Source organism: Pseudophryne corroboree, chromosome 6 (assembly GCF_028390025.1).
Source record: "Pseudophryne corroboree isolate aPseCor3 chromosome 6, aPseCor3.hap2, whole genome shotgun sequence".
Classification (NCBI taxonomy): Eukaryota; Metazoa; Chordata; class Amphibia; order Anura; family Myobatrachidae; genus Pseudophryne; species Pseudophryne corroboree.
The window spans coordinates 606,466,179-606,487,229 of record NC_086449.1 but is presented as its reverse complement, the minus strand read 5'-3'; positions in this window follow the sequence as shown (position 1 = coordinate 606,487,229).

Genomic DNA, 21,051 nt, shown 5'->3' with positions numbered 1-21,051 from the left:
CTGGTAAAGGCCTTCTCGGAAGACTTTATAATTAATTTTGATGAACATCATCTTCTCCACATTTTGTGGAAGTAACCTCCTACGCCGATCGCTGACAAGGTTACCGGCTGCACTAAACACTCTTTCGGAGCACACACTGGAGGAGGAGGGGGCGGGGCAACTTAGGTAAAATAAAGCCAGTTTGTGCAAGGGCATCCAAATTGCCTCTTTTTCCTGCCAGTATACATACGGACTATCTTGGATGCTGTCACTCATATAATCCTCCACCATTCTTGCAATGGTGACAGAATCATATGCAGTGACAGTAGACATGTCAGTAATTGTTGGCAGGTCCTTCAGTCCGGACAAAATGTCAGCTTTTGCACCTGACTGCCCTGCATCACCGCCAGCGGGTGGACTAGGAAATCTTATCCTTTTCCTTGCAGCCCCAGTGGAGGGAGAAATTGAAGGAGGGGCTGTTGATAGGTCACGTTCCGCTTGAGTTGACAATTTACTCACCAGCAAGTCTTTGCACTTCTGCACACTTGTGTCTGCCAGAAAGAGAGATACAATGTAGGCTTTAAAGCTAGGCTTGAGCACGGTGGCCAAAATGTAGTGCTCTGAATTCAACAGATTGACCACCCTTGAATCCTGGCAAAGTGAATAAAGGGATCCATCCACAAGTCCGACATACTTTGCAGAATCTCTCTGTCTTAGCTCCTCCTTCAATTTCTCCAGCTGCTTCTGCAAAAGCCTGATGAGGGGAATGACCTGACTCAAGCTGGCAGTGTCTAAACTGACTTCACGTGTGGCAAGTTCGAAGGGTTGGAAAACCTTGCACAAGTCGGAAATCATTATCCACTGCGCTTGAGTCAGCTGCATTCCCCCTCCTTTGCCTATATCGTAGGTGGATGTATAGGCTTTAATGCACTTTTGCTGCTCCTCCATCCTCTGAAGCATATAGAGTGTTGAATTCCACCTCGTTACCGCCTCTTGCTTCAGTTGATGGCAGGGCAGGTTCAGGCATGTTTGATGGCACTCCAGTCTTCGGCACGCGGTGGCTGAATGCCGAAAGTGGCCCACAATTTTTTGGGCCACCGACAGCATCTCCTGCACGCCCCTGTCATTTTTCTAAAAATTCTGCACCACCAAATTAATTGTATGTGCAAAACATGGGACGTGCTGGAATTTGCCCAGATGTAATGCATGCACAATATTGGTGGCGTTGTCCGATATCACAAATCCCCAGGAGAGTCTAATTGGGGTAAGCCATTGTGCGATGATGTCCCTCAGTTTCTGTAAGAGGTTGTCAGCTGTGTGCATCTTACGGAAAGCTGTGATACATAGCGTAGCCTGCCTAGGAACGAGTTGGTGTTTGTGAGATGCTGCTACTTTTGCCGCTGCTGTTGTTGCTGCAGGAGGCAATACATCTACCCAGTGGGCTGTCACAGTCATATAGTCCTTATTCTACCCTGTTCCACTTGTCCACATGTCCGTGGTTAAGTGGACACTGGATACAACCACATATTGTAGGACATGGGTGACTCTTTTTCTGACGTCTTTGTACATTCTCGGTATCGCCTACCTAGAGAAGTGAAACCTAGATGGGATTTCGTAACGGGGACACTATACCTCCATCAATTGTCTAAATCCCACTGCACTAATGGTGGATACCAGACACATGTCTAACACCAACATAAGTGTCAAGGCCTGAGTTAACCGCTTTGCAACAGGATGACTGCTGTCATATTTCATATTCCTCACAAAGGACTGTTGGACAGTCAATTGCTTACTAGAAGTAGTACAAGTGGTCTTCCGACCTCCCCTTTGGGATGACGATCAACTCCCAGCAGCAACAACAACAACAGTGGCAGCAGCAGCAGGCGTACCACTCAAGGATCCTCTGGAGGAATCCCGGTTAGGAGAGGACTCCTCAGTCTTGAAAGTGACATGGCCTGCAGTACTACTGACGTTCCTGACTGAGGAGGAAGTTGACGTTGAGGGAGTTGGTGGTGTGGCAGCAGGAGCTTGGGTACAAGAGGAAGAAGGGATTTTGGTGTCAGTGGACTGCTTACGCTCTTGCCCAAAGTTTCCCAACTTGACACACAAGAACAAAAATAACACCTACCTACTAAATGGGGTAAAATTAGGGGATTCTGTACTGGAAAAGGACTTAGGTGTCCTCATAGATAGCAAACTAAGCAGTAGTACCCAAAGTAGTACTGCAGCAAAGAAGGCTAATAAGATATTAGCATGCATAATACGGGGAATTGATGCTAGGGACGAGAGTATTATACTCCCGTTATATAAATCACTTGTGAGGCCACACCTTGAATACTGTTTACAATTCTGGGCACCTTACTACAAAAAGGATATCCTGGAGCTAGAAAAGGTTCAAAGGCGGGCGACCAAAATAATTAAGGGTATGGAGACGCTGGAATACGAGGAAAGGCTTGCAAGACTAGGGATGTTTACACTGGAAAAGAGGAGATTAAGAGGGGACATGATCAACATTTACAAATATATAAGGGGACAATATACAGATCTTGCGCAGGACCTGTTTTTGGTTAGATCAACAGAGAGAACTCGTGGACACTCGCTCAGGTTAGAGGAGAGGAGATTCCACACAATACGGCGTAAAGGCTTTTTTACGGTAAGGACGATACGTGTTTGGAATTCCCTGCCTGAGGGAGTTGTAATGGCCAACTCAGTCAACACCTTTAAGAATGGGTTAGATAAATTCCTAATGGACAAGGATATCCAGGGTTACGGGGCATAGTCACGCACTATGGTTATTATAAAAAAGAGGGGTTAATCGGAACGGCAGTCAGCAATTCAGTCAAAATTTTATACAAAATAATCGTGCATAGGAGACCACAAATAGGTTGAACCCGATGGACAATTGTCTTTTTTTCAACCTTAGATACTATGTTACTATGTTACTATGTTACTATGACACTGACTTCTGATGAATGCGCTCCAGGTGACGTATAAGGGAGGATGTTCCTAGGTGGTTAACATCCTTACTCCTACTTATTACAAATTGACAGAGGCAATGCACAGCTTGACACCTGTTGTAAGAGTTGTGGAGAAATAATTTCACACCGAAGAGGTGGCTTTTTTGGTAGTTTGCCCAGGCATCACAATGGGTTTCTTCATCCCACGGACAACAGGTGTCTCCCCCGGTGCATGAATTAAACAAATCACATCACCATCAGAATCCTCATCGTCAACTTTCTCCTCAGTGCCAGCAACACCCATATCCTCATCCTGGTGTACGTCAACAGTGACATCTTCAATTTCAATATCAGGAACTAGACTGTGGGTGCTCCTTCCAGCACTTGCATAGGGCATGCAAATGGTGGAAGGAGCCACCTCTTTCCGTCCAGTGTTGGGAAGGTCAGGCATTGAATCCGCCGACACACTTGGACTCTCCTTGTCGATTTGTGATAACATCTCAGAACGCACAGTTCTTTTATGTGCTTTTTCCAACTTAACTCTTTTAATTTTTCCAGCGGAAGGATGAGGGCTTCCATTGTAATGTGAAGCTGAACCACTAGTCATGAACATAGGCCATGGCCTCAGCCGTTCCTTGCCACTCAGTGTCGTAAAAATGGCATATTGGCAAGTTTACGTTTCTCCTCAGACCATTTATATTTCTTTTTTTGGGTCTTTTTAATGAACTTTAGCTTTTTGGATTTTACATATCCTCTACTATCACATTGGGCATCGGCCTTGGCAGATGACGTTGATGGCATTTCATTGTCTATGTCATGGCTAGTGGCAGCAACTTCAGCACTAGGAGGAAGTGGTTCTTGATCTTATCCTATTTTATCCTCCAGATTTTTGTTGTCCATTATTTTTCTGGAGTTGTATAACACAATATGCGTCACAGGAATGACTGATGGCTGATGCACAGGACACTACCACTGGTCCAATGCAGGTCAAAACAGCAACACTGTAAGGGTCTTGTTGTTGTTGTTATTATTATTATTATATGGCAGCAGTGGACATATGGTTGCAGAGTATACCTGTCACAACTGAGGGCCTGAGCTGACGGGAGGCAGCCTCAGTTGTAGGGGCTGAGATGTACCGGAACCTGGGAGGTTGTATCAGACCCCTGGACATGTAAGTAACATGAATAATAACTGCCCGAAGGCGTGACCATGACAACTTGGATAAAAGTCAAATGATGTTTATTATGACAACTCCGCAACACAGCAGCAGTAAAAGAAAACGTAAAAGTCAGCAAAGAATAAATACAGTTCCTGGGTACTACAGGATGGCAGGAGCCACAGGGCACTGGTAGTATGAGATAGTTCTTATGATCTTCTAGATGGAAAGTCCTTACCAGGCCCGACTGTAGCAATGGAGATAACCCAGGATTGTGCCAGCTGGTGTTCCAGGAAAAGCTGGGTTGCTGAAGATAAAACAGCTGCTGTGGATACTGGCTGGAACCAGACTGTTGTTAGCACGGAGTGGATACTGGCTGGAACCAGTTAAATAATAAATGAACTTGGGAGCGATGAAATATGAACTGAAATGTAGAACTTGAGAGCGGAGAAATAATAATACCGGTGGAGAGTGGTAAAGTGTAGAAAGGACACCGGCCCTTTAAGGGAAGCTGTACTCTGCTGGAAGCTGAGCTGGAAGCAGGTAATGTTGTAGCTGGAAACAGATGAATCCACAATGGATTGGAGAGTCAGGCTACACCGCAGGTGGAATGCTGGTGCGGGTCTCTATGATGGAAGTCTTGAGACAGGAGCTGGAACCTGGAAGACAATCACAGGAGAGAGACAAACAGGAACTAGGTTTGACAACCAAAGCACTGACGCCTTCCTTGCTCAGGCACAGTGTATTTATACCTGCAGCAAGGAAGGGATTGGCTAGGCAATTATGCAGATTATCAATACTGAGAACAGATTGGTGGAAATGATCAGCTGACAGAATCCAAGATGGCTGCGCCCATGCAGACACTTGGAGGGAAGTTTGGTTTGTAATCCATGTGGTAATGAAAACAGTAATGGCGGCGCCGGCCACCGGAGACAGGAGGCGCCAGGCTGACAGATGCACATCCAACCACGCGGACACAGCGGAGGCCGCGGCTGACGTAATCGCCACTCAGACACTCTGCATGCAGAAGTTCAGGGACGGCGGCGGAGGCCGCGGGAGACGCCATGCCAGGTGTAATATGGCGTTTACTGTGACAGCGTCCCAGAGTGACAGGAGAGGATACAGGAATGTACACATCAGGATAACAGATGGGATCCGGTCCTGGAGCGCTGAGCCAGCCTTAGGAGGCATCTGATGGGTAAGAAATGGCGTCCAGATACCCGGATCGTGACAGCACCCCCCCCTTTAGGAGTGGCCCCAGGACACTTCTTTGGCTTTTGAGGAAACTTGGAATGGAATCTCCGGACCAAGGCAGGAGCATGGACATCAGAAGCATTGGTCCATGAACGTTCCTCAGGACCATAACCCTTCCAGTCAATAAGATATTGTAGTTGACCGTAACGGTGACGTGAGTCCAGGATCTTGGCCACTTCATTCTCAACGCCTCGTTGAGTTTGGACTTTCGGAGTTGGAGGAAGTGAGGAATGAAACCGATTCAAGATCAGCGGTTTCAACAGGGAAACATGGAATGTCCTGGGTATTTTTAAGAAGGGAGGCAACTGGAGTCTGTTAGCAACAGGATTGATGACTTGTTCAATCTTGAAAGGACCGATATAGCGAGGTGCAAACTTCATACTGGGAACTCTTAACCTCAAATTCTTCGTGGATAACCATACCCAATCACCCACCTTGAGAGCAGGAACTGCTCGACGCTTCTTATCCGCAAACTTCTTGTACCTGAACGATGCCTTGAGCAGAGCTGATCGTACGCTCTTCCAGATATTGGCAAACTGATGCAAGGTGATATCCACTGCGGGAACAGAAGTTGCTGGAAGCGGTTGGAACTCAGGGACTTTAGGGTGGAATCCAAAGTTAGTGAAGAATGGTGTTGAAGCAGATGAAGAATGATACTGGTTGTTATGACAGAACTCGGCCCAGGGAAGTAATTGAACCCAGTCATCTTGAGAGGAGGACACATAGATGCGGAGGAAGGCCTCCAAGTCCTGATTCACCCTCTCGGTTTGACCATTGGTCTGAGGATGGTAAGCCGTGGAAAACTTTAGCTTGACTTGGAGGACTTGACATAAACTTCGCCAGAATTTGGCTGTGAATTGAACTCCTCGATCTGAGATAATTTCTTCAGGAAGACCGTGGAGTCGGAAGATCTCTTGTATGAATACTTGAGCCAACTTGGAAGCTGACGGAAGACCGGTGAGAGGAATGAAGTGTGCCATCTTGGTGAACCGGTCAACTACCACCCAGATGGTATTGAACTTGTTGCACATGGGTAAGTCTGTAATGAAATCCATCGACAAGTGGGTCCATGGTCGACGGGGAACGGATAGTGGAACCAGTTGCCCCGCAGGCGACTGGCGGGATACTTTATGTTGGGCACACTTTGGGCAAGATGCAATAAACTCCAAGACGTCCTTTTTCAGAGTTGGCCACCAATAGGACCTAGAGATAAACTCCAGGGTTTTTTGGATACCTGTATGTCCGGCAAAACGGGAAGCATGGGCCCAATGCATGAGCTTCTTCCTTAGCATCGGCTTCACAAAACTTTTCCCTGATGGGGGCGTAGAGTCCATCCCTACCATGGAGAATGCCAACGGATTTATAATAGGATGCTTGTCTGAAGACTCTGACTCATTTTCTTGCTCCCATGAGCGGGAAAGGGCATCGGCCTTGCGATTCTGAGAGCCCGGACAGAACTGGAGTTTAAAGTCGAACCTGGAAAAGAAAAGTGCCCATCTGGCCTGACGAGGGTTGAGACATTGTGCGCCCTTCAGGTATAAAAGGTTCTTGTGGTCTGTAAGTATGGTGATTGAATGAGAAGCTCCCTCCAACAGATACCTCCACTCTTCTAGAGCGAGCTTGATGGCTAGCAACTCCTGGTCGCCAATGGCATAGTTGCGCTCAGCTGGGGAGAACTTCCGGGAGAAGAAACTGCAAGGGTGTAAATGGCCATCTTTAGCCCTCTGAGATAACACCGCTCCTACTCCAACGGAGGAGGCATCCACCTCTAAGATGAAAGGAGAGTCGATGTCAGGCTGTTTCAGAACAGGCGCAGAGATGAACCTTTGTTTTAAAAGATGAAATGCTTGCATGGCTTCTTCAGACCACTTGGACGGGTTAGCACCCTTCTTAGTGAAAGCAGTAATAGGCGCCACAATGGTGGAAAAGTCTCGTATAAACTTTCGGTAATAGTTGGCGAACCCTAAGAACCTCTGGACCCCTTTGAGGGTTAAGGGTACTGGCCAATTTTGGATTGCTTGTAGTTTCTCAGGATCCATCTCTAGTCCGGAACCGGACACAATGTACCCTAGAAACGGAATGGACTTGACTTCAAAGACCCATTTTTCTAATTTGCAATAGAGATGATTGACACGGAGACGGGACAGAACCTCTTTAACCCAAAAACGATGTTCCTCTAAATCGTTGGCAAAAATGAGGATATCGTCTAGATAGACCACGACATGACGGTATAGAATGTCTCTGAAGATCTCATTGACAAAATGCTGGAAGACAGCTGGAGCATTGCTCAATCCGAAGGGCATGACGAGGTACTCATAATGTCCGTCACGGGTGTTAAAGGCGGTCTTCCACTCGTCACCCTCACGGATCCGGATGAGATTGTATGCACCTCGCAAGTCCAGCTTTGTAAAGATGGTAGCTCCGCTAACTCTGTCAAAGAGCTCAGTAATCAGGGGTAAAGGATAACGGTTCTTGATGGTAATGTCGTTCAAACCTCTGTAGTCGATGCACGGCCGCAGACCACCATCTTTCTTTTTTACAAAAAAGAAGCCTGCGCCGGCTGGAGAAGAAGAAGGTCGAATGAACCCCTTTGCTAGGTTCTCTTTAATATATTCCTCCATAGAATGCGTCTCAGGCAGAGACAACGGATAAGTTCGGCCTCGAGGTGGAACCTTCCCTGGAACGAGATCAATCGGACAGTCCCATTCTCTAAGAGGAGGAAGGATATCAGCAGAAGCTTTACTGAACACATCCGTGAAATCTTGATATGGAGGAGGTGGAACATCAGACGACCTGGGGGAGGAAGAACAGACAGGCAATACTTTAAACAAACATGTCTCAGCACAGGAGGAACCCCATGCCAGGATTTGCGTAGTCGTCCAATCAATTGTAGGATTGTGAAGACGGAGCCATGGAAGGCCCAGGACCACAGGATGTGTGGCTCTTGGAATCACTAAAAAAGAAATAAGTTCGGAATGAAGAACTCCCACTCTCAGACGAACTGGTAGAGTCCTTAAAGAAATAACTGCATCAAAAATTTTGCTGCCATCCACGGCAGTTAAAGAAATGGACGAAGGAAGTCTCTCGGTGGGTAGGGACCACCGTTTAACATAGGCTTCGGTAATAAAGTTCCCAGCTGCTCCGGAATCAAGGAGGGCAATGACGTTCCGATAACGTTGAGCAACTTGAAGCGAGACTGGGAGATTACAATCTTGAGGAGATGGAGAGGAGATCATTACTCCTAGCCGGCCCTCTCCTTGGCGAGCTAGGATTTGGAGTTTCCCGGACGTTTGGGACAGGCATTAATGGTGTGAGACGGAGCTGCACAATAGAGACAGAGAAACTCGGAGAGACGTCTTCGGCGCTCAGCAGGAGTTAAACGGGAACGGCCAAGTTGCATGGGCTCATCTTTAGATGGTGACAGTTGACGAGGAGGAGGAGCAGAAGATTTTGGAGCAGATGATCTTCCACGCTCAGTTTCTCTCTCTCTGAAACGTAAATCAACTTTCGTGCAAAGTGAGATTAGCTCATCTAACTTAGAAGGTAAGTCTCTGGTAGCTAACTCATCTTTAATACGCTCAGATAAGCCATGCCAGAATGCAGCATACAGGGCCTCGTCGTTCCATGCCAGTTCGGATGCCAGGATCTGGAACTGTATCAGATATTGTCCTACAGTACGTGACCCCTGGCGTAAACGGAGAATCTCGGATGAAGCTGAGGTTACCCGGCCTGGCTCGTCGAAGATGCGCCTAAATGTTGACACGAAGGCAGTGTAGGAAGATAGCAGGGTGTCGGACCTCTACCATAACGGTGATGCCCAATCAAGGGCTGAGCCACTGAGAAGAGAAATAATGTAGGCAATTTTTGTACGGTCACTGGGAAAATTGCCAGGTTGTAGCTCAAACTGAATCTCACACTGGTTGAGAAATCCCCTGCAGAATCTTGGAGATCCGTCAAATTTTGCTGGCGTTGGAAGATGAAGACGTGGAGCAGAAATGGGTAAGGTGGGTGGGGTTATAGCTGGAGTCACTGTGGTTGACGCACCAGACGCGCCTGATCCACGGAGAGTTGTCTGAATCCCATCCAGCCGAGTAGAGAGATCCTGGAGACAGCGGATGATGTGGCCCTGTGCAGCCTCCTGATGTTCTAGTCGGGCTGCCAGTTCTTGCATCGGCCTGGCCGCTTGATCCTGGTCTCCGGCTGGATTCATTAGGTCAGTGCTTACTGTCACAACTGAGGGCCTGAGCTGACGGGAGGCAGCCTCAGTTGTAGGGGCTGAGATGTACCGGAACCTGGGAGGTTGTATCAGACCCCTGGACATGTAAGTAACATGAATAATAACTGCCCGAAGGCGTGACCACGACAACTTGGATAAAAGTCAAATGATGTTTATTATGACAACTCCGCAACACAGCAGCAGTAAAAGAAAACGTAAAAGTCAGCAAAGAATAAATACAGTTCCTGGGTACTATAGGATGGCAGGAGCCACAGGGCACTGGTAGTATGAGATAGTTCTTATGATCTTCTAGATGGAAAGTCCTTACCAGGCCCAACTGTAGCAATGGAGATAACCCAGGATTGTGCCAGCTGGTGTTCCAGGAAAAGCTGGGTTGCTGAAGATAAAACAGCTGCTGTGGATACTGGCTGGAACCAGACTGTTGTTAGCACGGAGTGGATACTGGCTGGAACCAGTTAAATAATAAATGAACTTGGGAGCGATGAAATATGAACTGAAATGTAGAACTTGAGAGCGGAGAAATAATAATACCGGTGGAGAGTGGTAAAGTGTAGAAAGGACACCGGCCCTTTAAGGGAAGCTGTACTCTGCTGGAAGCTGAGCTGGAAGCAGGTAATGTTGTAGCTGGAAACAGATGAATCCACAATGGATTGGAGAGTCAGGCTACACCGCAGGTGGAATGCTGGTGCGGGTCTCTATGATGGAAGTCTTGAGACAGGAGCTGGAACCTGGAAGACAATCACAGGAGAGAGACAAACAGGAACTAGGTTTGACAACCAAAGCACTGACGCCTTCCTTGCTCAGGCACAGTGTATTTATACCTGCAGCAAGGAAGGGATTGGCTAGGCAATTATGCAGATTATCAATACTGAGAACAGATTGGTGGAAATGATCAGCTGACAGAATCCAAGATGGCTGCGCCCATGCAGACACTTGGAGGGAAGTTTGGTTTGTAATCCATGTGGTAATGAAAACAGTAATGGCGGCGCCGGCCACCGGAGACAGGAGGCGCCAGGCTGACAGATGCACATCCAACCACGCGGACACAGCGGAGGCCGCGGCTGACGTAATCGCCACTCAGACACTCTGCATGCAGAAGTTCAGGGACGGCGGCGGAGGCCGCGGGAGACGCCATGCCAGGTGTAATATGGCGTTTACTGTGACAGCGTCCCAGAGTGACAGGAGAGGATACAGGAATGTACACATCAGGATAACAGATGGGATCCGGTCCTGGAGCGCTGAGCCAGCCTTAGGAGGCATCTGATGGGTAAGAAATGGCGTCCAGATACCCGGATCGTGACAATACCACTGTGACTGCCTGGTCACTGGAATGACTGTTGGCTGATGCACAGGACACTACCACTGGTCAGACGCAGGATAACACAGCAACACTGTAAGGGACTTGTTGTTGTTATTATTATTATATGGCAGCAGTGAATATATGACTGCAGAGTATACCACTGTGACTGCCCGGTCTCTGGAATGACTGATGGCTGATGCACAGGACACTACCACTGGACTGATGCAGGACAACACAGCAACACTGTAAGGGACTTTTTGTTGTTATTATTATTATTATTATTATTATTATATGGCAGCAGTGAACATATGACTGCAGAGTATACCACTGTGACTGCCCGGTCTCTGGAATGACAGATGGCTGATGCACAGGACACTACCACTGGTCTAATGCAGGACAACACAGCAACACTGTAAGGGACTTGTTGTTGTTATTATTATTATTATTATGCAGCAGCAGTGGACATATGGCTGCAGAGCATACCACTGTGACTGCCTGGTCACTGGAATGACTGATGGCTGATGCACTGGACACTACCACTAGTCTTATGCAGGACAACACAGCAACACTGTAAAAGACTTGTTGTTATTATTATACGGCAGCAGTGGACATATGGCTGCAGAGTATACCACTGTGACTGCCTGGTCTCTGGAATGACTGATGGCTGATGCACCGGACACTACCACTGGTCTGATGCAGAACAACACAGCAACACTGTAAGGGACTTTTTGTTATTATTATTATTATTATTATTATTATATTATGGCAGCAGTGGACATATGGCTGCAGAGTATACCACTGTGACTTCCTGGTCACTGGAATGACTGATGGCTGATGCACAGGACACTACCACTGGTCTGATGCAGGACAACACAGGAACACTAGAAGGGACTTGTTATTATTATTATTATTATTATTATTATTATTATTATTATTATTATATGGTAGCAGTTGACATATGGCTGCAGAGTATACCACTGTGACTGTCTGGTCACTGGAATGACTGATGACTGATGCACATGACACTACCACTGGTCTGATGCAGGACAACACAGCAACACTGAACTGATGCAGCACAACACAGCAGCAATTGACATATGGCAGCAAGAGAACACAACCACTGTGACTGCCTGGTCACTGGAATGACTGATGGCTGATGCACAGGACACTACCACTGGACTGATGCACAGAGCTGGCCCTAACCAATATGATGCCCTAGGCAAGATTTTGGCTGGTGCCCCCTAGCGCCACCGCTGGTTCCGCCTCTGACCTTGCACCTCTTTCCCAGCACCATCACTCCTCACTCATTGCAGTCCTTATTTTGGTGTTTGTACCCCCTATATTTTAAATAGGAACAGTTCGCACATTTGGCACACAGCCGAAAAAGGGGTGTGTTTTTTCTGGCAAGGGGCATGGCCACACAATAGTAACCCCAATTCCAATTACGCCACACAGTACTGCAACTTTATTCACATTTGATCATATGATAGTGTCCATAATTCATATTACATCCCACAGTAGTATCACTTTACCTTATAAATGTTACTCCTCACAGTAGAGCCCCTTATTCACATTACATCACACTGAATTGCTCCTTATTCACATTACACCACACCCTATTGCTCTTTATTCACATTAGACGACACAGTAGTGCCCTTTCTATACGCAACGACACATAGTAGAGCACCTTATACACATAATGCCACAGAGTAATGCCCCTTACACATATGAGACACATTATTAATGTCCTTATAAACATAATGCACCTTACGCATTATGACAACCTTTATTAATGTCTTTTTACACATAATGTCCCTTACACATTTGCTGCACGTTATTAGTGCCCCTATACGCATAATGACACACATACAGTAGTACCCTGTTACACATATGCCGCACATTATTAATGCCCTCATACACATAATGACACACATAGTGCCCCTTACACATATGTTGCACATTATTAATGCATTTTTACATGACACACATAATGCTCCTTACACATATTCTGAACACTACTTCACAACCAAACCACTCACATGCACACAACACTCACACTGCCACTAACCCTGTGACCTCTGCTTGGATACAGATGTGTCCTCATAAATCTTGCCTCAATGCTAACGTCGGGCACCTTTTTTATTATGAAAATGCATCTTATTTGCATTGCTATGTGGCTAGGATGCACAAGCAGCTTCTACTGATTAAAATGATACGCAGCATGCCTATATACTGTGTGGGACTGTGGCTGTATCTGCATATGAAATGTTACACACACAATATAGGCATGCCGCATATCATTTTAATCAGCAGAAGCTGCTGATGCCCCTAGACATAGCAAATGCCCTAGGCAATTGCCTAGTTTGCCTATACCTATGGCCGGCTCTGCTGATGCAGCACAATACACCACCACTGAACTGATGCAGCACAACACAGCAGCAATGGACATATGGCAGCAAGAGGACACAAACACTGTGACTGGACAAATACATCACAAGACATGGACACTGAGAGAATGGAGACACGTCCTCTCTCTACACTCGCCAATGCCGGAGTGAAAATAGCAGGGACGCGCGGCTCCTTATATGAAATCCAAACCCCACGAGAATCCGACAGCGGGATGATGACGTTTTGCCTCGTTCTGATTTCCGAGTCAGGCGGGAAAACCCGAGCCTGGTTCGGATCCGGACTTGAATGGTGAAGTTCGGTAGGGTTTGGTTCTCTGAGAACCGAACCCGCTCATCTCTAGTCTAAAGACGCACAAAGCATGACTACAGCATTTATAGACACTGAAAGTGGGCATCTCAGTCCTTGCATATTTAGATGCATGGATGTGCACCAGGGAAGGGCATTGTAGCGTCATTAGCATAAAGCCACAGACGCAACTGCAGCAAAAGGCGCAAGGAAGTGATGGTTTGAATAAAAAGATAAAAATGGAAGCTCTCAATTAAAGTTACAAATTCACAATGGTAAGGAAGAAAGAACTGCAGGTCAGTTAATGCAGATAGATCTTACTGTATGTGTTGTCACTGCATATGCCCTGGAGCCAAGTATATGCATCTGTGGCTGATTCCTTGATGTGTAGTTTAATAACATCTACACTCCGACTCCATGCTGAAAGGGTGTGACAGAATTAGAGATGAGCGCCTGAAATTTTTCGGGTTTTGTGTTTTGGTTTTGGGTTCGGTTCCGCGGCCGTGTTTTGGGTTCGAACGCGTTTTGGCAAAACCTCACCGAATTTTTTTTGTCGGATTCGGGTGTGTTTTGGATTCGGGTGTTTTTTTCCAAAAACACTAAAAAACAGCTTAAATCATAGAATTTGGGGGTCATTTTGATCCCAAAGTATTATTAACCTCAAAAACCATAATTTACACTCATTTTCAGTCTATTCTGAATACCTCACACCTCACAATATTATTTTTAGTCCTAAAATTTGCACCGAGGTCGCTGTGTGAGTAAGATAAGCGACCCTAGTGGCCGACACAAACACCGGGCCCATCTAGGAGTGGCACTGCAGTGTCACGCAGGATGGCCCTTCCAAAAAACCCTCCCCAAACAGCACATGACGCAAAGAAAAAAAGAGGCGCAATGAGGTAGCTGTGTGAGTAAGATTAGCGACCCTAGTGGCCGACACAAACACCGGGCCCATCTAGGAGTGGCACTGCAGTGTCACGCAGGATGTCCCTTCCAAAAAACCCTCCCCAAACAGCACATGACGCAAAGAAAAAAAGAGGCGCAATGAGGTAGCTGTGTGAGTAAGATTAGCGACCCTAGTGGCCGACACAAACACCGGGCCCATCTAGGAGTGGCACTGCAGTGTCACGCAGGATGGCCCTTCCAAAAAACCCTCCCCAAACAGCACATGACGCAAAGAAAAAAAGAGGCGCAATGAGGTAGCTGTGTGAGTAAGATTAGCGACCCTAGTGGCCGACACAAACACCGGGCCCATCTAGGAGTGGCACTGCAGTGTCACGCAGGATGTCCCTTCCAAAAAACCCTCCCCAAACAGCACATGACGCAAAGAAAAAAAGAGGCGCAATGAGGTAGCTGTGTGAGTAAGATTAGCGACCCTAGTGGCCGACACAAACACCGGGCCCATCTAGGAGTGGCACTGCAGTGTCACGCAGGATGGCCCTTCCAAAAAACCCTCCCCAAACAGCACATGACGCAAAGAAAAAAAGAGGCGCAATGAGGTAGCTGTGTGAGTAAGATTAGCGACCCTAGTGGCCGACACAAACACCGGGCCCATCTAGGAGTGGCACTGCAGTGTCACGCAGGATGTCCCTTCCAAAAAACCCTCCCCAAACAGCACATGACGCAAAGAAAAAAAGAGGCTTTTTACTGATATTTGGTGTTTTGGATTTGACATGCTCTGTACTATGACATTGGGCATCGGCCTTGGCAGACGACGTTGCTGGCATTTCATCGTCTCGGCCATGACTAGTGGCAGCAGCTTCAGCACGAGGTGGAAGTGGATCTTGATCTTTCCCTAATTTTGGAACCTCAACATTTTTGTTCTCCATATTTTAATAGGCACAACTAAAAGGCACCTCAGGTAAACAATGGAGATGGATGGATTGGATACTAGTATACAATTATGGACGGGCTGCCGAGTGCCGACACAGAGGTAGCCACAGCCGTGAACTACCGCACTGTACTGTGTCTGCTGCTAATATATAGACTGGTTGATAAAGAGATAGTATACTCGTAACTAGTATGTATGTATAAAGAAAGAAAAAAAAACCACGGTTAGGTGGTATATACAATTATGGACGGGCTGCCGAGTGCCGACACAGAGGTAGCCACAGCCGTGAACTACCGCACTGTACACTGGTTGATAAAGAGATAGTAGTATACTCGTAACAACTAGTATGACACTATGACGACGGTATAAAGAATGAAAAAAAAACCACGGTTAGGTGGTATATATTATAATAATAATACAATTATGGATGGACGGACTGCCTGCCGACTGCCGACACAGAGGTAGCCACAGCCGTGAACTACCGCACTGTACACTGGTTGATAAAGAGATAGTAGTATACTCGTAACAACTAGTATGACACTATGACGACGGTATAAAGAATGAAAAAAAAACCACGGTTAGGTGGTATATATTATAATAATAATACAATTATGGATGGACGGACTGCCTGCCTACTGCCGACACAGAGGTAGCCACAGCCGTGAACTACCGCACTGTACACTGGTTGATAAAGAGATAGTAGTATACTCGTAACAACTAGTATGACACTATGACGACGGTATAAAGAATGAAAAAAAAACCACGGTTAGGTGGTATATATTATAATAATAATACAATTATGGATGGACGGACTGCCTGCCGACTGCCGACACAGAGGTAGCCACAGCCGTGAACTACCGCACTGTACACTGGTTGATAAAGAGATAGTAGTATACTCGTAACAACTAGTATGACACTATGACGACGGTATAAAGAATGAAAAAAAAACCACGGTTAGGTGGTATATATTATAATAATAATACAATTATGGATGGACGGACTGCCTGCCGACTGCCGACACAGAGGTAGCCACAGCCGTGAACTACCGCACTGTACACTGGTTGATAAAGAGATAGTAGTATACTCGTAACAACTAGTATGACACTATGACGACGGTATAAAGAATGAAAAAAAAACCACAGTTAGGTGGTATATATTATAATAATAATACAATTATGGATGGACGGACTGCCTGCCGACTGCCGACACAGAGGTAGCCACAGCCGTGAACTACCGCACTGTACACTGGTTGATAAAGAGATAGTAGTATACTCGTAACAATTAGGATGACACTATGACGGTATAAAGAATGAAAAAAAAACCACGGTTAGGTGGTATATATTATAATAATAATACAATTATGGATGGACGGACTGCCTGCCGACTGCCGACACAGAGGTAGCCACAGCCGTGAACTACCGCACTGTACACTGGTTGATAAAGAGATAGTAGTATACTCGTAACAATTAGGATGACACTATGACGGTATAAAGAATGAAAAAAAAACCACGGTTAGGTGGTATATATTATAATAATAATACAATTATGGATGGACGGACTGCCTGCCGACTGCCGACACAGAGGTAGCCACAGCCATGAACTACCGCACTGTACACTGGTTGATAAAGAGATAGTAGTATACTCGTAACAATTAGGATGACACTATGACGGTATAAAGAATGAAAAAAAAACCACGGTTAGGTGGTAGGTATATAATAATAAATAATACAATTCTGGTCGGACGGACTGCCTGCCGTGTGCCGACACAGAGGTAGCCACAGCCGTGAACTACCGCACTGTACACTGGTTGATAAAGAGATAGTAGTATACTCGTAACAATTAGGATGACACTATGACGGTATAAAGAATGAAAAAAAAACCACGGTTAGGTGGTAGGTATATAATAATAAATAATACAATTCTGGTCGGACGGACTGCCTGCCGTGTGCCGACACAGAGGTAGCCACAGCCGTGAACTACCGCACTGTACACTGGTTGATAAAGAGATAGTAGTATACTCGTAACAATTAGGATGACACTATGACGGTATAAAGAATGAAAAAAAAACCACGGTTAGGTGGTAGGTATATAATAATAAATAATACAATTCTGGTCGGACGGACTGCCTGCCGTGTGCCGACACAGAGGTAGCCACAGCCGTGAACTACCGCACTGTACACTGGTTGATAAAGAGATAGTAGTATACTCGTAACAATTAGGATGACACTATGACGGTATAAAGAATGAAAAAAAAACCACGGTTAGGTGGTAGGTATATAATAATAAATAATACAATTCTGGTCGGACGGACTGCCTGCCGTGTGCCGACACAGAGGTAGCCACAGCCGTGAACTACCGCACTGTACACTGGTTGATAAAGAGATAGTAGTATACTCGTAACAATTAGGATGACACTATGACGGTATAAAGAATGAAAAAAAAACCACGGTTAGGTGGTAGGTATATAATAATAAATAATACAATTCTGGTCGGACGGACTGCCTGCCGTGTGCCGACACAGAGGTAGCCACAGCCGTGAACTACCGCACTGTACTGTGTCTGCTGCTAATATAGACTGGTTGATATTTAAAGAGATATTAGTAGTATACAACAATACTATACTGGTGGTCAGGCACTGGTCACCACTCCTGCAGCAAAAGTGTGCACTGTTAATTAATATAATTGTACTCCTGGCTCCTGCTAACAACCTGCAGTGCTCCCCAGTCTCCCCCACAATTAATTATAAGCTTTTAATTTATACATTGATGACTGTGCAGCACACTGGGCTGAGCTGAGTGCACACAGACTGAGTCACACTGTGTGACTGACTGTGCTGTGTATCGTTTTTTTTTTCAGGCAGAGAACGGATATAGCAGAGAGAAGTGAACGGATATATTATATTAAATAAAAGTTAACTAGCAACTGCACTGGTCACTGACTGTGGTAAACTAACTCTGTCTGCGACTCTGCACAATCTCTCTCTATCTAATCTATCTATCTATCTCTATTCTAATGGAGAGGACGCCAGACACGTCCTCTCCCTATCAATCTCAATGCACGAGTGAAAATGGCGGCGACGCGCGGCTCCTTATATAGAATCCGAGTCTCGCGATAGAATCCGAGCCTCGCGAGAATCCGACAGCGTCATGATGACGTTCGGGCGCGCTCGGGTTAACCGAGCAAGGCGGGAAGATCCGAGTCGCTCGGACCCGTGGAAAAAAAAGTGAAGTTCGTGCGGGTTCGGATTCAAAGAAACCGAACCCGCTCATCTCTAGACAGAATGGTAACAGGACTTTTGCCAACAGGCTAAATTTAGTAAGAGTAGGAGGAGGGCATGCAGTGTCAACTATTCACATAAATATGTATGTTTTCAGATGCATCTTGCACCTAGTATAAGGTTGCTGCAAGGACATACTGGTATTGATGACGGATATGCAGAGCCGGCCATAGGTATAGGCAAACTAGGCAATTGCCTAGGGCATTTGATATGCCCAGGGGCATCAGCAGCTTCTGCTGATTAAAATGATATGCAGCATGCCTATATTCTGTGTGTAGCATTTCATATGCAGATACAGCCGCAGTCGCACACAGTATATAGGCATGCTGCATATCATTTTAATCAGCAGAAGCTACTTGTGCATCCTAGCCACATAGCAATGCAAATAAGATGCATTTTCATAAAAAAATGTGCCCGACGTTAGCATTGAGGCAATATTTATGAGGACACATCTGTATCCAAGCAGAGGCAGAGGTCACAGTGTTAGTGGCAGTGTGAGTGCTGTGTGCATGTGAGTGGGTTGGTTGTGCAGTAGTGTTCGGAATATGTGTAAGGAGCATTATGTGTGTCATGTAAAAATGCATTAATAATATGCAACATATGTGTAAGGGGCACTATGTGTGTCATTATGGGGGTCATTCCGAGTTGTTCGGTCGTTATTTTTTTCTCACAACGGAGCGATTAGTCGCTAATGCGCATGCGCAATGTCCGCAGTGCGACTGCGCCAAGTAAAATTGCTATGCAGTTAGGAATTTTACTCACGGCATTACGAGGTTTTTTCTTCGTTCTGGTGATCGTAATGTGATTGACAGGAAGAGGGTGTTTCTGGGCGGAAACTGGCCGTTTTATGGGAGTGTGTGAAAAAACGCTACCGTTTCTGGGAAAAACGCGGGAGTGGCTGGAGAAACGGAGGAGTGTCTGGGCGAACGCTGGGTGTGTTTGTGACGTCAAACCAGGAACGACAAGCACTGAACTGATCGCACTGGCAGAGTAAGTCTCGAGCTACTCAGAAACTGCACAGAGAAATCTTTCGTTCGCAATTTTACTATGCTAAGATTCACTCCCAGTAGGCGGCGGCTTAGCGTGTGCAAAGCTGCTAAAAGCAGCTTGCGAGCGAACAACTCGGAATGAGGGCCTATGTGTATAAGGGCATTAATAATGTGCGTCATATGTGTAACAGGGAACTACTGTATGTGTGTCATTATGTGTATAGGGGCACTAATAATGTGCAGAAAATGTGTAGGGGGCACTATGTGTGTCATTATGGCCCTCATTCCGAGTTGATCGCTCGCAAGGCGAATTTAGCAGAGTTGCTCAGGCTAAGCCTACGCCTACTGGGAGTGTATCTTAGCTTCTTAAAATTGCGACCGATGTATTCGCAATATTGCGATTACAAACTACTTAGCAGTTTCAGAGTAGGTTCAGACTTACTCGGCATCTGCGATCAGTTCAGTGCTTGTCGTTCCTGGTTTGACGTCATAAACACACCCAGCGTTCGCCCAGACACTCCCCCGTTTCTCCGGCCACTCCTGCGTTTTTTCCGGAAACGGTAGCGTTTTTATCCACACGCCCCGAAAACGCTGTGTTTCCGCCCAGTAACACCCATTTCCTGTCAATCACACTACGATCGCCGGAGCGAGGAAAAAGCCGTGAGTAAAAATACTATCTTCATTGTAAAATTACTTGGCGCAGTCGCAGTGCGATTATTGCGCATGCGTACTAAGCGGAATTTCACTGCGATGCGATGAAAAGTACCGAGCGAACGACTCGGAATGAGGGCCAATGTGTATAAGGGCATTAATAATGTGCAGCATATGTGTAAGGGACATTATGTGTAAAAGGGCATTAATAAAAGTTGTCATAATGTGTAAGGTGCATTATGTTTATAAGGACATTGGGGGTCATTCCGAGTTGTTCGCTCGTTAATTTTTTCTCGCAACGGAGCGATTAGTCGCTAATGCGCATGCGCAATGTCCGCACTGCGACTGCGCCAAGTAAATTTGCTATGCAGTTAGGAATTTTACTCACGGCATTACGAGGTTTTTTCTTCGTTCTGGTGATCGGAGTGTGATTGACAGGAAGTGGGTGTTTCTGGGCGGAAACAGGCCGTTTTATGGGAGTGTGTGAAAAAACGCTACCGTTTCTGGGAAATACGCGGGAGTGGCTGGAGAAACGGAGGAGTGTCTGGGCGAATGCTGGGTGTGTTTGTGACGTCAAACCAGGAACGACCAGCACTGAACTGATCGCAGATGCCGAGTAAGTCTGGAGCTACTCAGAAACTGCTAAGAAGTGTCTATTCGCAATTCTGCTAATCTTTCGTTCGCAATTTTGATATGCTAAGATTCACTCCCAGTAGGCGGCGGCTT